The sequence below is a fragment of the Lepus europaeus genome, chromosome 10 (genome assembly GCF_033115175.1).
Source record: "Lepus europaeus isolate LE1 chromosome 10, mLepTim1.pri, whole genome shotgun sequence".
Taxonomy (NCBI): Eukaryota; Metazoa; Chordata; class Mammalia; order Lagomorpha; family Leporidae; genus Lepus; species Lepus europaeus.
Genome location: NC_084836.1, coordinates 61415744 through 61436636, shown reverse-complemented (window position 1 = coordinate 61436636; position 20893 = coordinate 61415744). Strand labels below are relative to the sequence as shown.

The 20893-nt window shown below is 37.1% G+C and overlaps 1 protein-coding gene and 1 pseudogene across 4 annotated transcripts in view; both read left to right on the top strand.

The window, feature by feature from the left end:
* SLC16A7 (solute carrier family 16 member 7) overlaps window positions 1-20893 on the top strand; it is a 193410-nt gene that overhangs the window by 88925 nt on the left and 83592 nt on the right. For all 4 annotated transcript variants that reach the window (XM_062203322.1, XM_062203320.1, XM_062203323.1 and 1 more), the window contains one exon: window positions 11827-11956. The gene's annotated coding sequence lies outside the window, so the exon portion shown is untranslated. The remainder of the gene's footprint in view (window positions 1-11826; window positions 11957-20893) is intronic.
* LOC133769308 (U2 spliceosomal RNA) lies at window positions 15142-15287 on the top strand (annotated as a pseudogene).

Here is a 20893-nt window from a genome sequence, read left to right as displayed (position 1 = left end):
GGGGGTGCATTAGCAGGAAGCTGTGTTAGAAGAACTCGAAGGCAGAACTCAAACCCAGGCATTCTGATGTGGGATGTGGGCTCCCCAAGTGCTGGCTTATGCCGCTGAGCCACAGTGTTTACCCCAACTGTTTTTAAACAAAAGAATTTGCTGTGTCTGGCTTAATTCTATTAAGAGGTTTTTCTAAAAAATTATTAAGCAAAATTTCAACTGGACAGGAAGAGTAAGTTCAAGAGATCTATTGTACATCATGATGGCTACAGTTAGATTTGTTTACACCACAAAAAATAAGTATATAAATTAAGTCATAGGTTAAATAACTTAATTTAGCCATTCCATAATTTGTACATCGATCAAAAAATCATGGCCACCTCAAACATGTAAATTTTTTAGTTAGAATTAAAATCTATTAATAAAATGCACAGAGGCCTAAAAAATGACTTAATAAGGCCTCTCTCACTTTTTAATCTTCTCCCTAGCATGGTGACCTTGATTTGTTTTTGCCTTGAAGCAGTGTCTTGAGAATCTTTTAGTAGGCTGAAGATGAGAGAAAAAAAAAATTACAGTAGTCCACCCTTACCCATAATTTTGTTTTCTGAAATTTTAGTTACATACAGTCCAAAAATATTAAGTGGAAAATTCTGAAGTAAGCAATTTGTAAATTTTTAATTCTGCACCACCCTGAGTAGCAGTGATAAAATCTCCTGCCTTCCTGCTCTGACTTGCTCTATCCTGCCTGATGATGTGAATGATTCCTTTGTTTGTTGTGTCCAAACTGTGTACTCTTATCAACTTAAGTTTAAGATGTATTTTATTTATTTGAAAGGCAGAGTGATAGAGAGAATGAACAAGACAGAGACAAAGAAATTGTCTATCTGCTGGTTCACTCCCCTGATGGTCTCCCATATGAGTAGGTGGCAAGGGCCCAAGAATTTGGGCCATCCTCTGCTGCTTTCCCAGGTGCATTAGCAGAGAACTGGATCTTAACCAGAGCAGTCAGGACTAGAATGTGGGCTGCTGGCACTGCAGATGGCAGCCTAACTTGTGTGTCACAATGCCTGCCCCTCAGCTTTACTCTTCTCAGTATTACAGTGCTTGTGTCCGAGTATCTTCGTTTAACTTAACAGTGGGGCCGGTGCTGTGGCGCACTAGGTTAATTCTCCGCCTGCAGTACCGGCGTCCCATATGGACACCGGTTCTGGTCCGGTTGCCCCTCTTCCAGTCCACCTCTCTGCTGTGGCCTGGGAAAGAAGTGGAGGATGGCCCAAATGCTTGGGCCCCTGCACCCGCATGGGAGACCCGGAGGAAGCACCTGGCTCCTGGCTTCGGATAGGCGCAGTTTCAGCTGTTGCGGCCATCTGGGAAGTGAACCAACGGAAGGGGGACCTTTCTGTCTCTCTCTCACTGTCTGTAACTCTGCCTGTCAAATAAATAAATAAAAACTTAACAGTGGACCCAAAGCAAAAGAGCAGTGATACTGGCTCAAGTAGTATGGTCCCTGCCACCATGTGGGCATCTGGGTTGAGTTTCAGGGTCCTGGCTTCAGCCTAGCATAGCCCCAGCTGTGGTAGATACTTGTAGAGTTAGCCAGCATGTGAGAGATCTGTTTATTTCCTCTCTCTTTCTCTCTGTCTCTCTACCTTTCAAATAAATTAAGAGACAGACAGACAGAGAGACTTAAGAACATGGGCAAAATCTCAAAATATAGCTTACAGTTTCCACATGGTAATACCTTATAATAACCTTACTTGAATATGTTGTAGACTAATTAAAACCTATTTTTTAAATCAAGTATGAAACCAATACTAATGGAAATAAACATATGTGTAAAGTGAACTTAAGGTATTTTATATATGAAAACATTATGCCAAGTAAATATAATTAAGGAAATATAATTTCCTTTCTGTACTCACCCTAACATTACAGTCTATATTTTCCTTTTATGAACTCTTATTTCCAAAGATTTGAAGTTTTTTTATGGAATATAAAATGTCACCATTTTTTCACTGGCCATTTTATAATGCTTCTAATCATATTATCTAATTTTCATAATCATTTTTTAATGTGTGTATAATAGTTTATCAAGTAGATGGCAATAGTATATCTCACTGCTGTCAAGAGTTGGATATTTAGATTGTCTTTAATTTCCCCATACTATATACATGATTCTTCAAGTTGAGGGCAGAGATCATAGAATCATGATCATGTAGCTGACAACATGTTGAGTGACAAAGAGATGTGTCATAGATGGAACTAAATATGTTCCAGATTCTAAAGCAAGTAATGGTTCACAGGAAGCTTACGTCATCAGGTGGACAGAGAAGTCAAAATACCAGGGAAGCTCATCTTTGGAAGACCTTGTTTCTTGATGCCTGTGGCCAGGTTGATTCAACTTGCTATGGTACTTTTTGTCCTGCCCCAGTGGTATTGTATTTTATGGGAATGTCTAGGGGATTCTAGCATACTTCTGAATCTCATCATTTGTATCAGAACACCTTAAGAATTTTCTTTTCTTATTTGATATTTTGTCAATGAGCATTTCAGTTGAAAAGTCAGGAAAATATTTCCCTGGTTGTGTAATCTTCCCAGAAACATCTAGGATTTCTTAAATTTCTCGTCTTTATTAATGGCATTAATGATCAAATCTTTTCAAATTGAGAAAAGAAGCCAAATGCCAGAAAATATTAGAAGACTAATTATGGAAGATCCAGATCTCTTAAATAGAATCCTGTTTTTTTTTTTTTTTTTCCTTTTTTCAAGGCTGACCAGAGAATGTCACTAAGTTAGAGAGATGAGAAAGGTGTTGTAGATAGATTTCCAGCTGGGCTCCAAGGAATTCTAAGCATTTTAAGAAAAATTTTAGGGACTACTCAGGGAATGCGGATAGGTGGAGATCTAAGCTATCTGTTTGTATTTATTCTCCTCATCCCTTCATAAACAAAAGTCTCTAATTGGCTTGGATAATAGGATTTTGAGTAAAATGAGCTGCTTTAAAAACTGAAGGAGTGGGGGGAGCAAAGTGACAAAAACACACTGGTCATTGTCATCTTTTTTCATGGTACACCCATACATAGTTTCCCTAAGCTTTGGCTTGAGGAGAGAAGAAAAGACTGCAAATATTCTAAAAACAGAAAGACATATTTGAAAGTTTGGGCTGAGTCTTATCCAGACATATTGGATTGCCAATATTCAATGCTACAGGATGGCAATCTTTTTTTTTTTTTTTAAGATTTATTTATTTATTTATTTTTTTGACAGGCAGAGTGGATAGTGAGAGAGAGAGAGAGACAGAGAGAAAGGTCTTCCTTTTTGCTGTTGGTTCACCCTCCAATGGCCGCTGCGGCCAGCGCATCTCGCTGATCCGAAGGCAGGAGCCAGGTGCTTCTCCTGGTCTCCCATGTGGGTGCAGGGCCCAAGGACTTGGGCCATCCTCCACTGCCTTCCCGGGCCATAGCAGAGAGCTGGCCTGGAAGAGGGGCAACCGGGACAGAATCTGGTGCTCCAACCGGGACTAGAACCCGGTGTGCTGGCACCGCAAGGCGGAGGATTAGCCTGTTAAGCCACGGTGCCGGCCCAGGATGGCAATCGTACTAATAATCACAGTAAACCCTTTATCAAATACTTGATTTATTCCTCAGTTTTTGGATACTTCCTGTTAAAATCCTCATTTTATACTGAAAGAAATAACTAATCAAGAAAACAGTAGAATTAGGAGTTTGAATTTAGGAGCTTTTAACTTCAGAGATAGGAGTGATTATTTTCTATATTGCATAACTGTATATTAATTCAAAAGTGTTTAAAAAAATACTTAGGAGGGTGTGTTGTGGTGCAGTAAGTTAAGCTGCTTGTTGGGATGCTTGCGTCCCGTTTTGGATTGTCTAGCTACTTTGGTAATATAGCAGATGATGGGTCATGTACTTGAATTCCTGCCACCCACATGGGAAACCCGGATGGAGTTCTTGGCTCCTAGCTTTAGCCTGTCCAAACCCTGGATGTTCCAAGAGTTTGGGCATTGAATCAGCAGATGTGTTATCAGCTAGCTTTATGAATAATTTTAATATTAATGTTGAGGGCCCTTGCTGTTTATCCAGGTAAGAATTCTGAATATCAGCTCGAATAAAACAGGGGACATGGTAAGGTTTTTAGCATTTATTCAGTGAGAGAAATACACAGGAAAGTGAAGGCTTCATTTAGGGGAGAAATTAGACTAGAAACGAAAGTTGGATCCATACCAGGCAGAGAGCAGGCAGGAGCCATGTGGAGCAAAGCGTGTAGTTAGGAGCAGCCACAGGAAGTAGTGCAGGCAGGGAAGTAGAGAGAGAGGCCTGGACACTCCAAGACTTTTATCTGCCTCCAAAAGGGGAGTGGTTACATAGTCTGATTGGCAGGTGGGCATTCAGGTGAAGTCAGGTAGGGGTGTGAGATCACGAAAAGGAGCAGAGCAAAAGTGTGCTCTTCCAGCTCATGAGTCTAATTGATTTAATCCTATCTGGCTGCCTATATCAGATAGAAGATTGATCTCTCTTTCACACTCTACATTTAAAATAAATAAATTTTTTTTACAAAAATTAAAAATATAAACTTTATATTTTAAAATTCATTTTAAATTATTCATCAAATTCAAGACACTGTTGTGAGCAATGATACCAGTCATTAGGTCTATCCCTAAAAGACTGAGAACCCTGGGCATTTAATCACCACAATGTAGTCTTTATTGCATTATCAACTGAAGAATGCTGATTGCCCTTCAAAGATTTCTTAAGGTTAGGAAACAAAAATAAATCAGAAAGAGCCAAATCATGACTGTAAGTTGGAAGTCTAATGATTTTTCATCAAAAAGCTCACAAGTTGGCGCTTTCTTTGATATAGCATAACCCAAAATTGCATAAACTCCAAAATTCCTCCAAAATTGGAGGAATTGCCAAAGAAATTCTACACCTTGGTCTGCTCACTTGATGCATAAAAAGCCAATCCCTGATACTGGGGTGGTTCAGGACAGGAGGTGGTTGTCACAAAGTGTGGAGCAAAGAGCAAGGCAACCGCTGTTTAATTTCTGAGCTCCCTAGGCGGTTAGGCATGAAGGTTTTTATAGACTGAGTTTGCTCACATGTTGGCGCTCAGAGGTATTCAGCTCAGGTACCAGTGTCCACAGTGTTTAGGACACTCCTTCAGTTAGTTAGTGATTCATGTCCTTTAGGGAAGTTTGATGGTGGCAAAGTGGACTCCAGTCAGTCCAGGGGATGCTCCTAGGTAGTACTTGCTTCTTGGCCTGGACCTGGAGTCACCTGGGAAAGAAATCCCTTGGGGCAGTTTGAGCATCAGGATGTTAATTATTGGAGTTATAAATGATCTTATGAGTCGGATGATAGCTGATGCACTCCCTCAATTCAGCGAGTTAATTTTAGTAAAACATTGATATATGATCAGGAAGACAGCAAAGACACATTAAGCTAAGGGATTTAGTCTGGGAGGCTTGAACCAGGTGGCATCCAGTATTTGCAGCTAAGGTGCTATACAGAGGCTTGGTTTCAAGGTCTTCTTTTGCTTTGACTGGACTGCTTTTACCTCTTGGTAGCCATGGCCATGATTGTGCTTTGCTTTGGGGTTCACACTGGTAAAGCCCTGCTTCCAGTCCTTGGAAGAAGTGCTTCAGGCTCTTGATCCCACTTGTTTGAAATTTCCATTGCAAGCTCTGCTCTTGTCTGGGCACAACAAGTTTTGGTGCCCAGAGTGAAAAATTTGCTCCCCTTTAATTTTTCAGCCAGAATGGTGTAAGTGGACCCGTTGAGATGCCTGTAGTGTTGGCTGTTGTTTCTGCTGTTAATTGTTGGTCCTCTTCAACTAGGGCGCTATTATGTTTAATCTTTTTGCAAATTGATTTGGCTGGTCCTCTGCTCTGGCTTCATCAGCAGCATTATTTCATCTCTTCAAATGTTATCCATTTGTAAACTGCTACTTTTTTTTTTTTTTTTGGAGTATTGTCCTCATATACTTTTTGTGGAGAGTAAAGGTTTTCACCATCTTTCCACACAAGCATCATCGTAAGTTGGATGTTTGTTCTTGCTTCAACTTTAGCAGAATTCATGCTTCTCTGATAAGGACACTTTTCAGGTGGATATGTTATCTTTCTTAGTGTAACAGACTAGATCTAGTTCAGACATGATATAACAAGTTAGTATGAATTTACTTCTTGGAAAAGACATTTGACAACCAGGCATAATTTTTCACAATACTCATTTTTCATGAACTTCTTGAAGATTTCCTTGTACAATATTGAAACATTTTTTAAAAAAAGCCTACACATAATCACTTTCTAAATATAATATAATATAAATATAATATGATAATAATAATAAAATATAAATAGATTTTTATGTATTGTTCTAATTAGATTGCATACATATAAAAGTACATGTAGGATGCATCGGTGAAGGGAGTGTCCGCAGTCCCTTCTGAAGGTTCAGTAGAGTGAACTGACAAAAGACAGATTAGTAAAAGAAAAAAGCATCAGATTTACTTAAGGTGCTGGGGTGGGGGTGGGGAATCATAGGAGTGTGATTACCCGCCCATTCAGTGTACCTTTTTTCTTGAGGAAGAGAGAGGCGAGGGAATGTATAGGCAATCCTTTTTCAAGGATAATAAATGATTATTGTGGAGGAGGAATGGATCCAGGAGACAGAAATTAATGTGTAAATGATTCTCTTTGGAATCTGAATGAGCCTGCAAGACACATTATCTTGTGACAAAAGTCTGTCTAGAGGTAGTCACATTCCTCAGTCTTCTTTTCTAAAATAGATAATGAGATTTTAGGGACGGGTGGAAGGTAACTGTGTTCTCTTCGGCAGGTTCAGTCTTAAGGCAAATAAGGGAATATAGGAGTAAAGACTTTCTCCATACCTTTGAGAGAGAAAGACGACCATGAGGCCTGGGGACTGTAGGAATGTCAGATCTTGATTCACTGTTTCTACAACTCAGCACACTGGGGTGTCCACCTTGGTGTACTGTTCTCTGAGCCCCATAGTGTCCTTATGTGCATAATTTAAAGATTAATAGACTCAGATTTTCCTGTTCAAAATAATTTTAATAATATAAAGAGAACAGATTTCAAGTATTTCATAAATATAATTCTATGTATTTGCCTCCCTACCTCCCTCCTTCCTTCAATCCCCTCTCCTTTTCTTTTCCTTTAATTTTTGTGATAACATAATTTCAGTTTACTTTATAATTACAGGCTTAACGCTTAATGCACCACTAGCCATCATCTTCTTTTTTTTTTTTTTTAAAGATTTATTTTATTGATTTGAAAGACAGAGTTACAGAGAGAGGTAGAGACAGAGAGAGAGAGGTCTTCCATCTGCTGTTTCACTCCCCAGATGGCCAGAGCTGCGCCAATCCAAAGCCAGGAGCCAGGAGTTTCTTCCAGGTCTCCCACGTGGGTGCAGGGGCCCAAGGACTTGGGCAATCTTCTATTGCTATCCCAGGCCATAGCAGAGAGCTGGATCAGAAGAGGAGCAGGCGGGACTAGAACCAGCGCCCATATGGGATGCTGGTGCTTCTGGCCAGGGCTTTAACCCATTGTGCCACTGTGCTGTCCCCATCATCATCTTCAACAAGTAAAAATAGACCATTGATCCACAGGAGTATAGACAAAGGCTAAAATTTTCCTGTTTCACAGCTCTTTTTTTTTTTTTTTTAAGATTCATTTATTTATTTTAGAGGCAGAGTTAGAAAGAGAGAGAAGTGGAGAGAGAGAGAGGGAGAGAGGGAGAGAGAGAGAGAGAGAGATCTTCCACCTTCTGGATCACTCCCCAATACTTACCTGGCAGGGGAGACACCATGATCAAGCACCGGGATCACTCCCCAAAAGGCCGTGACAGCTGGAGCTGGCCCAGGCCAAAGCCAGAGCCAGGAGCTTCACTGGGGTCTCCCATGTGGATGCAGGGGCCCAAGAAGTGTAGCAGCTGGGTGCTCATATGGTATGCTTAACCTACTATACCACAGTGTCGGCCATACAGCTCACTTTTTTGTTACACTTTTGAGAATACTCCACCCATATCAGTGTTTATAGAGCTGCCTCATTTTTTTTTGCAGTTTGTGGCAATGATATGGGCTATACAGGGTATTAGTGAGGGACAAAGGACCTAAGAGGTTTCCAGCGGTTTCTGTGTCTTACCCCTTCAATATAAAAACCTCCAAGTCTTTCAAGCCAGTTCACCACACCCACTTTCCCGTGATGCAGCGGAGCCTCCTCCATCGTGAAGACGCCATGATGAACATGTGTACGCCAAGCTCCATATGGAGATGCAATAAAACTTTCCCAGAGGTCATCACGTGCTCTGAATGCTGCCCAAACTCTACCCTATTTGTATAATCAATTAAGCCACCACTTTCTACCCTATAAAGTGGGCATTATAAAGTTATAACTTCACGGGTTCTAGGGATCAGGACACGGGCACAGCTAACATGCAGTTTACTGTAATTGTTTTTGCACTGCTCTAACAGTACAATTATTAGAAATCAGGAGAAACAATCAATATGGTAGACCCAGTTCCAATTCTTCATAGATAATTATGCACTGGTATTTTTTCCTAATTGGCCTCTTACAAAAAGATTTTTAGGTAGTGGCTCTGTCTTGCTATCGATTATCCTATGGTTTGATGTAGCAAGAATGTCCTCACAGGCTATAGGCACCATATTCTTGCCCATTCTGTAGAGCTCTGAGCTAAATTAAATTACAATTACAATTAAAATTACAAATTAAATTACAATTAAAAAAAAAAAAAGCATCTTTATTTGGTTTGACCCTTATTATAAATTAGTATTCTTAGACTCATTTTAACTACAGCAATAGTTTGCATCTAAAAATAGTCTTGTGTTACTGACATTTTGTGGGCCATGAACTATTGATATCTTTCTTGCTTAGATGTCGGAGTAAATAAGTCAATAGGATTAAAAGATGGCTCACTTTGAAGAATAAAATAGCCTCCCAGGATTAGATTCCAATATTAATTCAGTTACATGTTATAAAAGATAAGATTTGGTTCAATTGAATTCCTATTATAATTTTGGATGAGTTGTCACCTAAACTTAAACATTGTGCATTAATTTGATTTGGATATATCCTTTTGTGTAAGAAATAGAAAATACCAAAAAGATCAGTTGATCATTCTTTAAGGAGCATGTTAATTTGTACAGGTGAATACAGCCGTTTCATTGGAAGGATGTAAAGAAAAACTCATGCTTTAGCTGCAGGATATCTAGAGGAATGTATGGTATAATTGATAATCCCCTAACACCCATTGATTTTATTTGGAACTTAGGTTGCTGAGTGTGTTATTTCTACACTGTGTTTTGAAACATAAACTTCTGGATGGCATAGACTATTGATAGGGTTTCATAGCATTGATGATGCTGGTTTAGGTGTGGAAAGTTGAAGAAAGGATTATTCACAAATTCAGGAAGGAACATTTGATAGCCAGTCCAACTGCATGAGAAAGAGCCTTGAATATAATAGTGGAGTGTAACCACTGTCACCAATAATTACATAATCTGTGTCTGATATCTTCTTCTGCATAGATTAATCAATTTACATTGATTCTAGAAGAAAAGGTAAAGTTCTTGGGCTTCAAACACAGCCTACCACATAAATGTTGAAAAACACTTCAGATAGCCGAATGTTTCCTGTAGCCATCAAATTGTTCTCTAGTAACAGTAATAATATATTGTAGCCTATGCACTCAAAAGCATTATAAAAAATAAGGGTGAATAACCTGGGTTAGTGGTGAATTTCAAAAGATTTTGAAGAACAGTTGTTTTTGAATTCCAAAGAACAACTTACAAATTTTGATTGACAAGACAGATTAAAAACAAAAGACAACGAGAACATGTATAAAAATTGAAGTTTGGAATTTCTCCCTAGGGGGAAAAAAAACCTGAAGGGGTATGATTGCATGCAGAATGAACAGCCTACAAGTTGATGTGTTAAAACAGAATCAGTAACAGTGGCCCTAATAAAAAGTCTTCATAGCAGTTTGATTACCTGTTAGACATTCCACTTTGAAAAAATCACTTGGCATCTCTGGTCCTTTATGCTCTCACCTATAAAATATGATTCACAACACCAGATTCTCTGAGTTCATGGAATTATGAAAATCAATCCTTGAATGCCCTAAAGCACTGTTTATTTTTTCAATACAGCTAAATGAAAACTACCATAACATATATAGTGTACTGCTAAGAAACTAAACTGGCAGATGCCACAGCAAGACTTCTATCTATAATATCAATATATGAACTATATTTATGTATCTGCATTAAGGTATACTTAATGCTACTCTAATATTTGAAGAGAAATGGGTGTAAGATAGATTAATATTGGTATAATTACCAAGCAAAACTTCCAGTATCACTGACCCAGTGGTGGACAACGTCCATAAATGTTGGTCAGTCATTCTGGAAGTAAATGAGCCACTCTAATTAAGGCACTGTGACATTTCCTGGAAATGTTCTCTGTAGTATGCACAGAGGAATTGGACTTCTCAAGCTCTCTTATACTGACCTGGGTAAACCATGAATGAACATAATCATTCACTGGAGAGTTGGGTCCACTCTTCAGAAATGCCTCAGACTTTGCTCAAAACTTTGCCCTGAACCCAGGGAAGTTCTCTGTGCCAGAGGAAATGAACACAAAATATATTTCCTCAAAATAGAAAGGTTTCCTGTCTTTGGATTGGGAATGGTGTAGCCACTGTTGAATTCCTTACCTTGAGAAAAAACTAGGAAGGCTGCTGAGACTCCTGGGAGGACCAGGACTGTTAGCCTCTTCTCACTGCTATTATTCTAGACCCATGAGGCACATTTAGTGGGAACCCTTCTTCATTCCATTCCTTTTAATGCCTCAGATTTTACCCCTGATTTTCAGACTCCTTTAATCGTCTTCATTTCCATCCTCACTCAGTTTCTCACTTTAGGAGTTTAGGTTACAGCTTCTCTGTCCTCTCAATATAAATCTCTTTGACCTGGTAGCTGTATTGTCTGTGTTCAGCACTTGGTCTTGAATGCAATGTAGGTGACTGTTTTTTTGTTTTTTGTTTTTTTTTAATTGAAATAATTGACTTTAGGCTAAGGAAGGCTTGGCCAAAGCAAAATAAACTCTTACGTACTAGATTCTACATATTCGTATTCCAGTGGAAATAATGATATTTGATATATTAGAGATTTAGCATCTTCATCTGCCATCCACACTCCCAATTTGAATTCTAAATTGAAAGATCTCTAAGTCATTGTTTCTTTTTTACACTCAGTCTGACTCATTGTAAGACTCTATTATGACTTATATGCATTTCTGATAATTCTCTTAAACTTTCTCTTGATTTACATCGTTAATGACGATTTAACTTATTTTATAGAATTTTAGAAAAATATTTAAATGGGCATAGGAAATTATTTGAGTGGCAGCTAAAGAATGTCAGTAGATTTTCTTTCTCATGTAATCTACATTATTCATTTATTAAATCCAAAATTTCTTTATCTTACACTTTTCATTATTTTTTCCATATAAACATTTGTTCATTTTGATCATACCTTAGTTGTTCTGTCAGTGGATTGAGAAAGATAAATGAATAAATAAAAACCTGCACATGTTGTTAATACGCATGCACACACATGTATGTATATATGTGTATATGTATGTATGTATACATAGATAATTTTGTTCAATATAAAAATTATCACAATTTTTTAGGATGAGTTAAATCTAGAGCCTCTAGTGAGATTTTTGAAATTTAATTATAAATGTTAGTAACACTTGCTTTTTTATTTTTTTAGGTAATCTGAAGTGTGCTCTACCTCTTTTCCTATGTATTGCCTTCAGGTATCACTCACAAGCTATAGTGATTAAGATAAAGATTCCACCTTTAATCCAAAGAAATCTGTTCAAGGGGGCATCTGTCAACAGGTAAAAATATACCATATGCTCTATTTTTCTTGGCTAGGCTTCCTAAAAAAAGGATCAAGGCACAATAGTTATAAATTGCATAAAAGATCACAGATTTGTGCACATAAAAAAAATCATGAAGCCAATCAGTGTGTTTGAATTGAATCTTAGATATTGGTGAATTCAAGAATTGCTAATACAGAAGAGGCTGCAATTTTGGAAGTAGAGTTTTCCAAAGTCCAACTTGTTCCTGATCTACTTTTTACTGAGCTAGTTAGGAGATCAGAAGATGTCACTTTATGTGAAAGAAACAAAAAAAGATAGTGTAAAAGACAAGTAAGTGGCTTGACTTCCATGACAAAACAGACAATTCAAAGAGCAAAGATGATGCTTTGGACAATATACATTAAAATGAAATGAGTTTAGAAGATAGTAGAAATCAATTTCTAGATGATCTTCCCAAAGGCCATCATCCAGAGAAATAAATAGATGATTATCTATGGAAGGCTGATGTACATATCATGAGTTGTCATTCAAAATTCTCAACAAAAAATTCTTAATAGCAAAAAGATGTCTGTAGATAGGCATAAAACCTAATAGAGATAAATATGTTCTTATGTGTATATGTACTTAGGTATGTGTGTGCACACATGTATGTTTGTATATGTGCCTATAGAAAGGAGAGTTAGCATATACCATTGCTGTACATTTTACTTCTTTTAGATTTTTGGTGCTTCTGGCTTTTGTTTTTTAGACTTTGTTTATTTATTTGAAAGGCTGAATCACACACACACACACACACACTCAGAGACATCTTCCATCTGCTGATTCACTCCCTATATGCACATAACAGCTAAAACTGGGAAAGGCTGAAGCCAGGAGGCCAGAATCTCTAGGTTTCCTATGTGGTAGTTTCTGATGATAACTGGGCAGTTGCAAGCCCTTGATGTTTCTGACAACAAACCAATTGTACACCTTTAGAGGAAGAAATATAAACCTTGTTGTTTGCTGATTATCTTCTGTTGGTATGGTCTTGTAAGTTCAAGAAGGCATCAATGTCAAACTTAGAATAACATAAGCAGCATGGAAGCAATTCCTAGAGACAATAATAGAACACTGTAGAAATGTTGGCTCATCAGTGCTCTTGGAAGCCTGGAATACGATGTAGTGTAGGAAAACACACATATTACAAACTGTGTGTCAGAAAGGGATTCATTAGAGTTGTAATCTGAATGTGTATACAGTTAGAAATACTTAATCCAGTTGGAAGTTTTTTCCTTTGGTACATATTTGTATCAATTTGTCATGACTTAAAATTGTCATTTCCATTTGAATGAATTGTGTTTTATATATAGACACATGTATATAATCGAAACTAACACAATTTAATGTTAGGAATACATGTTATTTATATATTTTTCTTTATTATTTGTATTTTTCATGTTTTTATATTTGAAATTTTCAGTTAATACTTGTATAACAGGGAATAACAAATAGTTATTTTAAAATTCATTTTAAGTTTCTAAATTAATAACTGAAGTAGAATGCATAACCTCCCAGCTTTTAGAAGAGCATTTTTAATCTTTTTTTCTCTTTGGTGCAAGCACAACTAGCAAAATAGAAAAAATACTGAATTCACAGAATGGCCCTCAATACAAGAAAATGTGCCCAAAATTATTAAGAACTAAAGCATGTAAAGTAAAAGTACAATGACGTACTTCACGTCTACAAAATTAAGAAATAAATAGTTTAAAATTATACATTGGCCAAGATGTGTGGCAAGGAGTGCTTGTGCACTGTTGATATCAGTGTAAATTTGTCCAGTGAGTCTTCGGTGGTTCCTCACCAACATCTCTGGAGAATAGTCTGCTTTTGTACTCTGAGACATTGACAGCCAACTAGAAACAATTCAAAGCTCCACATATATGGATGTGAGTTTGCATTTGTGTATATGGCGAGTATATTTATACACACATGATACATATATTCAGAAATGAAATGTAGCCAATCTTTATGATTTGTGAATATGCTTACTCACAAAGATTTATTTGTGACTCACAGCACTTCTGAATTATTTGCAGACGTGCACAAAGGAGCGAAGCATCTGAGTCAGTCATCTTGTTTCAGTTCCCATTTAGGTGTTACTGTTGGTGACTTTGCTGTCTGCAATGACCCCCACGAGTAGTGCCGTCTGGTGTTCCTCAGAACAAGGCTGTGGGGTACCTCACTGAGAAAACCTTTGTTTTGGACATGCTTCACTGAAGCTTGAGTTCGGGTGCTGTTGGCCTTGAATTCAATGTTAACGGATAAACTAAATCTATTTGATAAAGTATCATTAAACAGGAACGCACACAAAACGATGTTATGTATTGATTGGGTGATGAAAATCTTGAGATCAGAGTCTCACACAGAATCATAACCGTGGAGTTCTCCTATGAGCATCAATCAGTATTTTCTAATTTGGTTTTGATGGTGACTTTTAGATCACGACTCCTATGAATGAGAAATGAACCGCATTTTTTTTTTTTTTTTGACAGGCAGAGTGGACAGTGAGAGAGAGAGATAGAGAGAAAGGGCTTCCTTTTTGCCGTTGATGAACCACATTTTTTAACATTGGATAAATAAGTCTATATGTACCATATGTACATCTGTAATTATAGTATAAGGATATAAACAAATGAGATACAAATATAAATGTATGCATATGACACATAATATATTTAATATATATTTGTATATGCTATGGTTATTACATTTCACTTGCCTGTTCTATACATTTATTTGTTGATATAATCAAATTTTATGTATAATAGAAAATGTTTCTGTATTACATAATACTTAGGAATACATACACATACATATACACATGTGTGTGTTTGGTACAAATATAAATAGAATTCAGTACAAGACAATCTTACAGTTCAGAATAGTGACGGTGGTGAGGTCAGGGATAGACACAAGGAAGCTCTCAGTTAGAAATGCTCATTATTTTCTGAAGGCTCAAAAATCATTTGACATTTTTAGAAAAACTCTAAGGATTTCACATTTAACATCAACTGCGATTTATTGAATGCCAAACCACGTGTAGCTCGCTAAGCTGAGTTAAGCATACAATGTTTTATTTAATCCTTACACTAATCTGGTGAGTTGGTACTCCACTCAAATCTGGCTTTTAAAATGCAATCACTATATAAAATGTACTGTAGATTGCTTCTCGGCCTTTTGGCTAAGATCAAGTGTAGTATAAAATGTACTGTAGGACATGGAATTTTGTAGAAATAAAAGCCATATGTTTGCTTTTTTCCCTTTAAACTGTGATTTTAAAAATCTCATCTTTACTCAAGGAGATTTGTTTTTGTTGTCATTTTAAGGAAGGTTGGAATAATGGTAGGTTACATTTGTCTAGGACATACAAGTCATGGTACTTCCCTGACATGTATTCTTCTGTCCATCCTGTTTTTTCCCTTATGAAGTCAATGCAGTTATTAACCTGTTTTCACAGGTAGAGAGCAGATTCTGATTTTTATTACTATATTAACTGTTACAGAGTAAACAGCAGCCAAAATTCTGAGTCTGTACGCTTAATCTTTATGTCACACTTGAAGCCACGTAAAGAAAAATGAGACTTAATGTGCAATTCCATATTAAAATAGAAGTTTAGAGAATGGAATGGTTTTGGAGGAAAGCATTTTTGTCTGAAAATTTATATATGCCTATATAAAATAATATATATAATATATAATAATAAGTTTATATATGTATAAACTTCCTCTTCCTATTTTTTATAATGGAAGCAGTGTTTTAAAGAATCTAGTACTTTATTTTGATGTGAGAATGTGATGTATCTTTATAGAAGGTGGAGCCTATCTAATATGGAGCTCAAACTCAAAACTGATAATAGAGTACACCTATTCGCTGTGTGATTCTACAGGACCCCCTTTCTTCTCTATATGTACAGTTTCCTATCTGTAATCTAGACATTCCAGTGTCAACCCAGATCATTAACACAGTTCAAAGTTCCTATTTGTAACATGACTTAAATATTAATAAATTACAATATTTTACAATGTGGATTTCAGATAAAAATATTATTTAACTTTTGAAATGACTTGAAAAATGAATCCTGATTTATATTTCTAAGGTTTTATTATATTATTTAAACAATAGTTTAAACTCATGAATTAGTAAAGACAGACAAGTTAGTTTCATTTATGCAAGCAAGAAAATTGCAGCGAAGATATTAAGCCTCATAGCTTTTTACAATTGACTATACAGCAAAACTTAGCTTACCACATAAATGTTTTTTGGTATTCAGTGTTCTGTGTGCTTCAGAATACGGAAGCTGTAAGAAACGTGGATGCCTTAGAGTAAAATAACAAAATTTAGGAATATGGAGATTCAGATTCTTTAAAAAATTTTTAAAAACCAATTGCTGGGGGCTGGCGCTGTGGCTTGCTTGGTTAATCCTCCGCCTGCGGTGCCGGCATCCTATATGGGTGCCATTTCTAGTCCCAGTTGCTCCTCTTCCAGTCCAGCTCTCTGCTGTGGCCTGGGAGGGCAGTGGAGGATGGCCCAGGTGCTTCAGGCCCTGCACCTGCATGGGAAACCACGAAGAAGCACCTGGCTCCTGGCTTTGGATCAGCGCAGCGCCGGCTGTAGCGAACATTTGGGGAGTGAACCAATGGAAGGAAGACCTTTCTCTCTCTCTCTCACTGTCTAACTCTGTCAAATAAATTAAAAAAATTAAAAAAAAAAAACAATTGCTGTTTTTAGCTTGTTTAATACTTATAGTCTATCTCTGTTTTTTCCTTCTTAACTACTGTGAATTTTAAAAGATATTTCCAGTGTTTCTGTATTGTAAACTCACCATGTTGGATCAACTGAAGGCCAAGAAGAAACCAGCCTTTCTTCAAATTGGATAGATGAACAGATAAATGGGTAATTTTTGTTGTTTCCAATAAATTAAGGATAATTACAAAAGGAGACTGTAAACAAACCAAAATAATTCTTCACGTGGTTCATTCTTAACATTTTGGGTTCATTTTAGCAATTTTAGTCTCTGCCAAGTACTGACTAAAGCATCCTGCCCTGACGGCCATGATGGGCCAACATCTACCTTGTTTTTTTTTTTTTAAATTAATTAATTAATTTATTTATTTTATTTTTGACAGGCAGAGTGGACAGTGAGAGAGAGAGACAGAAAGAAAGGTCTTCCTTTGCCGTTGGTTCACCCTCCAATGGCCGCCGCGGTTGGCGCGCTGCGACTGGCACACCACGCTGATCCGATGGCAGGAGCCAGGTGCTTCTCCTGGTCTCCCATGGGGTGCATGGCCCAAGCACTTGGGCCATCCTCCACTGCACTCCCTGGCCACAGCAGAGAGCTGGCCTGGAAGAGGGGCAACCAGGACAGAATCCGGTGCCCCGACCAGGACTAGAACCCGGTGTGCCGGCGCCGCAAGGCGGAGGATTAGCCTGTGAGCCGCGGCGCTGGCTACCAACATCTACCTTGTGCACATTATCTGTCTTTGCTTAAAGCTTTCATTTAGCATTGTTGCTGCAGTGTCCTTGACGTTTTGGTAGGCTTCTAACACATAAATGTACCTCTATAAAGAGAATTTTCAAATTATTTTCCTAGTGTTTCAGAAAATCATATATATGTCTGATTATGACTCATAAGCACAGGGAATATAACAAAAGTGCCAAGGTGTCATTTTGGGGTTTTGTTTTTGTTTTTGCTATCTTATTTCTGACTCTATTTCTGTTATTTTCATAATCAGCAGTGATTAGTGAATTCCAATTATTGATATTCTTATTTTACTTGGGTCATATTTCTTTTTTTTTTTTTAAAGATTTATTTATTTATTTGAAAGTTAGAGTTACACAGAGAGAGGAAAGGGAGAGAGAGATCTTCTATCCAACGGTTCACTCCCCAGTTGGCCGCAATGGCTGGAGCTGCGCCGATCTGAAGCCAAGAGCCAGGAGCTTCTACTGGGTCTCTCGCACGGGTTCAGGGGCCCAAGGACTTGGGCCATCTTTTACTGCTTCCCCAGGCCATAGCAGAGAGCTGGATCGAAAGTGGAGCAGCTGGGACTAGAACTGGCGCCCATATGGGATAGTGGCACTTTAGCCCAGGGCGTCAACCGGCTGCACCACAGCACAGGCCCCAGGGTCAAGTTTCTTAATGTCTGAGATTTACATCATTTAAAAGCTAAAACAAAACAAAACAAAACAAAAAAAACTTTTATTTTTGGAAAGTAAACCGAATACTTGTGGGAGATAAGAAGAACTTGCTTAGCATAATAACTACTCAGTATTTATTGAGTCAAATACCTTTAACCATTTTTGTATCCTTAGAGATTATATTATAGATGATCATTCTTTTAAATCAGTAAGCTAAGAAACAAGCAGTTTGAGTTTCGAAGCTAGTCTCTCAAATTAAAAATGTCACTGTATCTAGATCCATGCTTTATGAGGCTGTGTATGTGTCTTTAGTCAGGAATAACTTCTGTTTTATGGTATATTTTTGGAAAGATCAAAGAAGTTTTCCTTTTCCATATTATTAAAAATATTTAAGATTATAAAACACTTTCACCTACAGTCTCCAATGCAACATTTGGTGCATTTGTCATTTCTACCCTGATTTCTTCTAAAACATTAATTTGAGATTGCTTTCTGAAACACATTTCTCAGTGAATGAATAAAAAAGCCAAGTCTATAAAATACATCTTCAAAGAAAAAATAATATGGCAATACAGAAAAAATTTTCTCAATCAACCATGGTGGCAATCAGGGTTTTACTTGATAATTTTAAGTTCTAATTTAAATTTTTTGCATTCTTCTGTATTGCAAAAAAATTGTATTAGTTAAAAGAAAAATGTTAACAAAGACAACTAATGAAAAATTGAAACGTGACAAAGGATATTCACAGTTACAACTCTGATTTATAAGATTATAGTATTTTATGGAATCAAAATTATATGTATGTAGAAAAATAATGAAAAAAAGTGTAAAGTTATTAATAGTGACAGAATAGTGTGATTGTGTATCATTTGGGGTTTCTTTTCTTGACTTTCTAATATGCTTTTACAGAGGTAAGTAGGCTGAAATTCTCATGCTAGTTTGTAAGCAAAATTTTATTGGAGCACATCGAGGTTCCCCCCCCCCCCTTTTTGGTAGCATTGTCTTTGGCTATTTTTGTTCCAAAGCTATTGAGTAAACTAGTTGGAAGGGAAACCATATGGCTAGCAAAGCCTAAAGCATTTATTATCTGGTCCTTTACAGGAAAAGTTTGCAAACTCTTGTTTTGTAATATTATCATATCAATGTTATAAAGGAAATACAATATTACTGTTGATCTTATTCAGAAATAGCAGGGTTGACCTGCCATTTGTGACAACATAACTCAATAACCTAGAGGACATTATGCTAATTGACTAAAGCCAGACACAGAAAGAAAAATACTGCATGATCTCATATTTATGTGGAATCTAAAAAGGTTGAATTCGTGGAAGCAGAGAAAGAACAGTGGTCCCCAGAGCCAGGGATAGCAGTGGGGAAACGATTTGTGGTAAGGGGAGAGGTGTTGTCAAAGGATCCAAAGTTGCAGTTATGTAGGATGTTAAGTCCAGAGTTCTAACGGACAGCAAAAGTATATTGTTATATAGTTAATAGGTCTGTATGTATACTTGATATTTGCTGAGAGTGCATTTCAGGTGTTCTTTCTATAGGAAGGGAGGGAGGGAGGGAGATGTGGAATTTGAGAGGGAGTGGATGTGTTACTTGTATAGAGTGTAGTAGTCATTTCATTTTGTATATGTACATCAGAGCATCATGTTTTATACCCTTAATATATTTTTAATTATTTAAAAATGTAACAATTGGAACCATCTTCACAATCATCAAACAAGGGTAACAATAGGAGACAATAGAAAAAGAGAATAGCTCATGTCAAAAGGCACTGCAAGAATTGTTCCATTATTTGGTTCAGCGTTAAATAGAAAGGGAAACCCTGGACGGTGAGTATCAATTAATTATGTCAAAAAATAAATAAATAAAACAAGTGATGAGTGAAGTAGGATGTGTATGAGATTCCCTCCTAGATATATCTGCCTTGTGTAATGTAAAATAAGTGTTTTAACCTTCAATCCTGATATCTGTTAATAGATGATATTGATTTCCCTTCATCCATGAATGAAGAAGTCTTAAGTGTATTTGTCAAGCTAGACATGCAAGAGTTAGAGCAGAGCAGATTGGGCCTCATAGTTAGAGCACCTGCATCTACTCTCAGAGTACTTGGGTTCGATGCCCACCAGTGTCTTCTGACTCCAGCTTCTGGCTGATGCAGACCTTTGGAGACAGTGGTGATGGTTGAAGTAACTGGGTTCCTGCCACCCGTATGAGAGACTTGAATTGAGTTCCCAGATCCTGGCTGGCGCATAGCCCAGTACCAACCATTGCTGGTGTTTGGGCAGTAAACCAGCAGATGACAGTGCTCCCTGTTTGATTGTCTATCTCTCCATCTCTCAAATAAATAAAAGCAAAATTTAATAAGAATGATCATGATGGTGTTTTCTGCATCATTACTTTCATTGTACTATTTATCATCTTAGTATTTATTTTAGCAAAATAGCGCTCTACCTGTTTTCAGCTTCCGATTGTAAATTCTCTCATATGAGTTTCTGGAAAATAAGTCCTTGGTTATATTATGGTCTTGGAGAAATTTGAGAACTCCAGAGAATATTTTCACTAAAACCTAAAACGTACACATAGAAGAGCACTTATAAATATCTTAGATACAATTTGACATTAAACAAAAATTAAATCTGCTTCTGTTTTCCTATACTTGTTTAGTTTTTGGTAGGTTTTCTGAAGACATTGAAAAATTAGTTTTTGATTAACTTCAGATGTCTTAACAGCAGAAATGTGGTTCTCCCTCTAGATTTCAGTTGAAAAACTGAG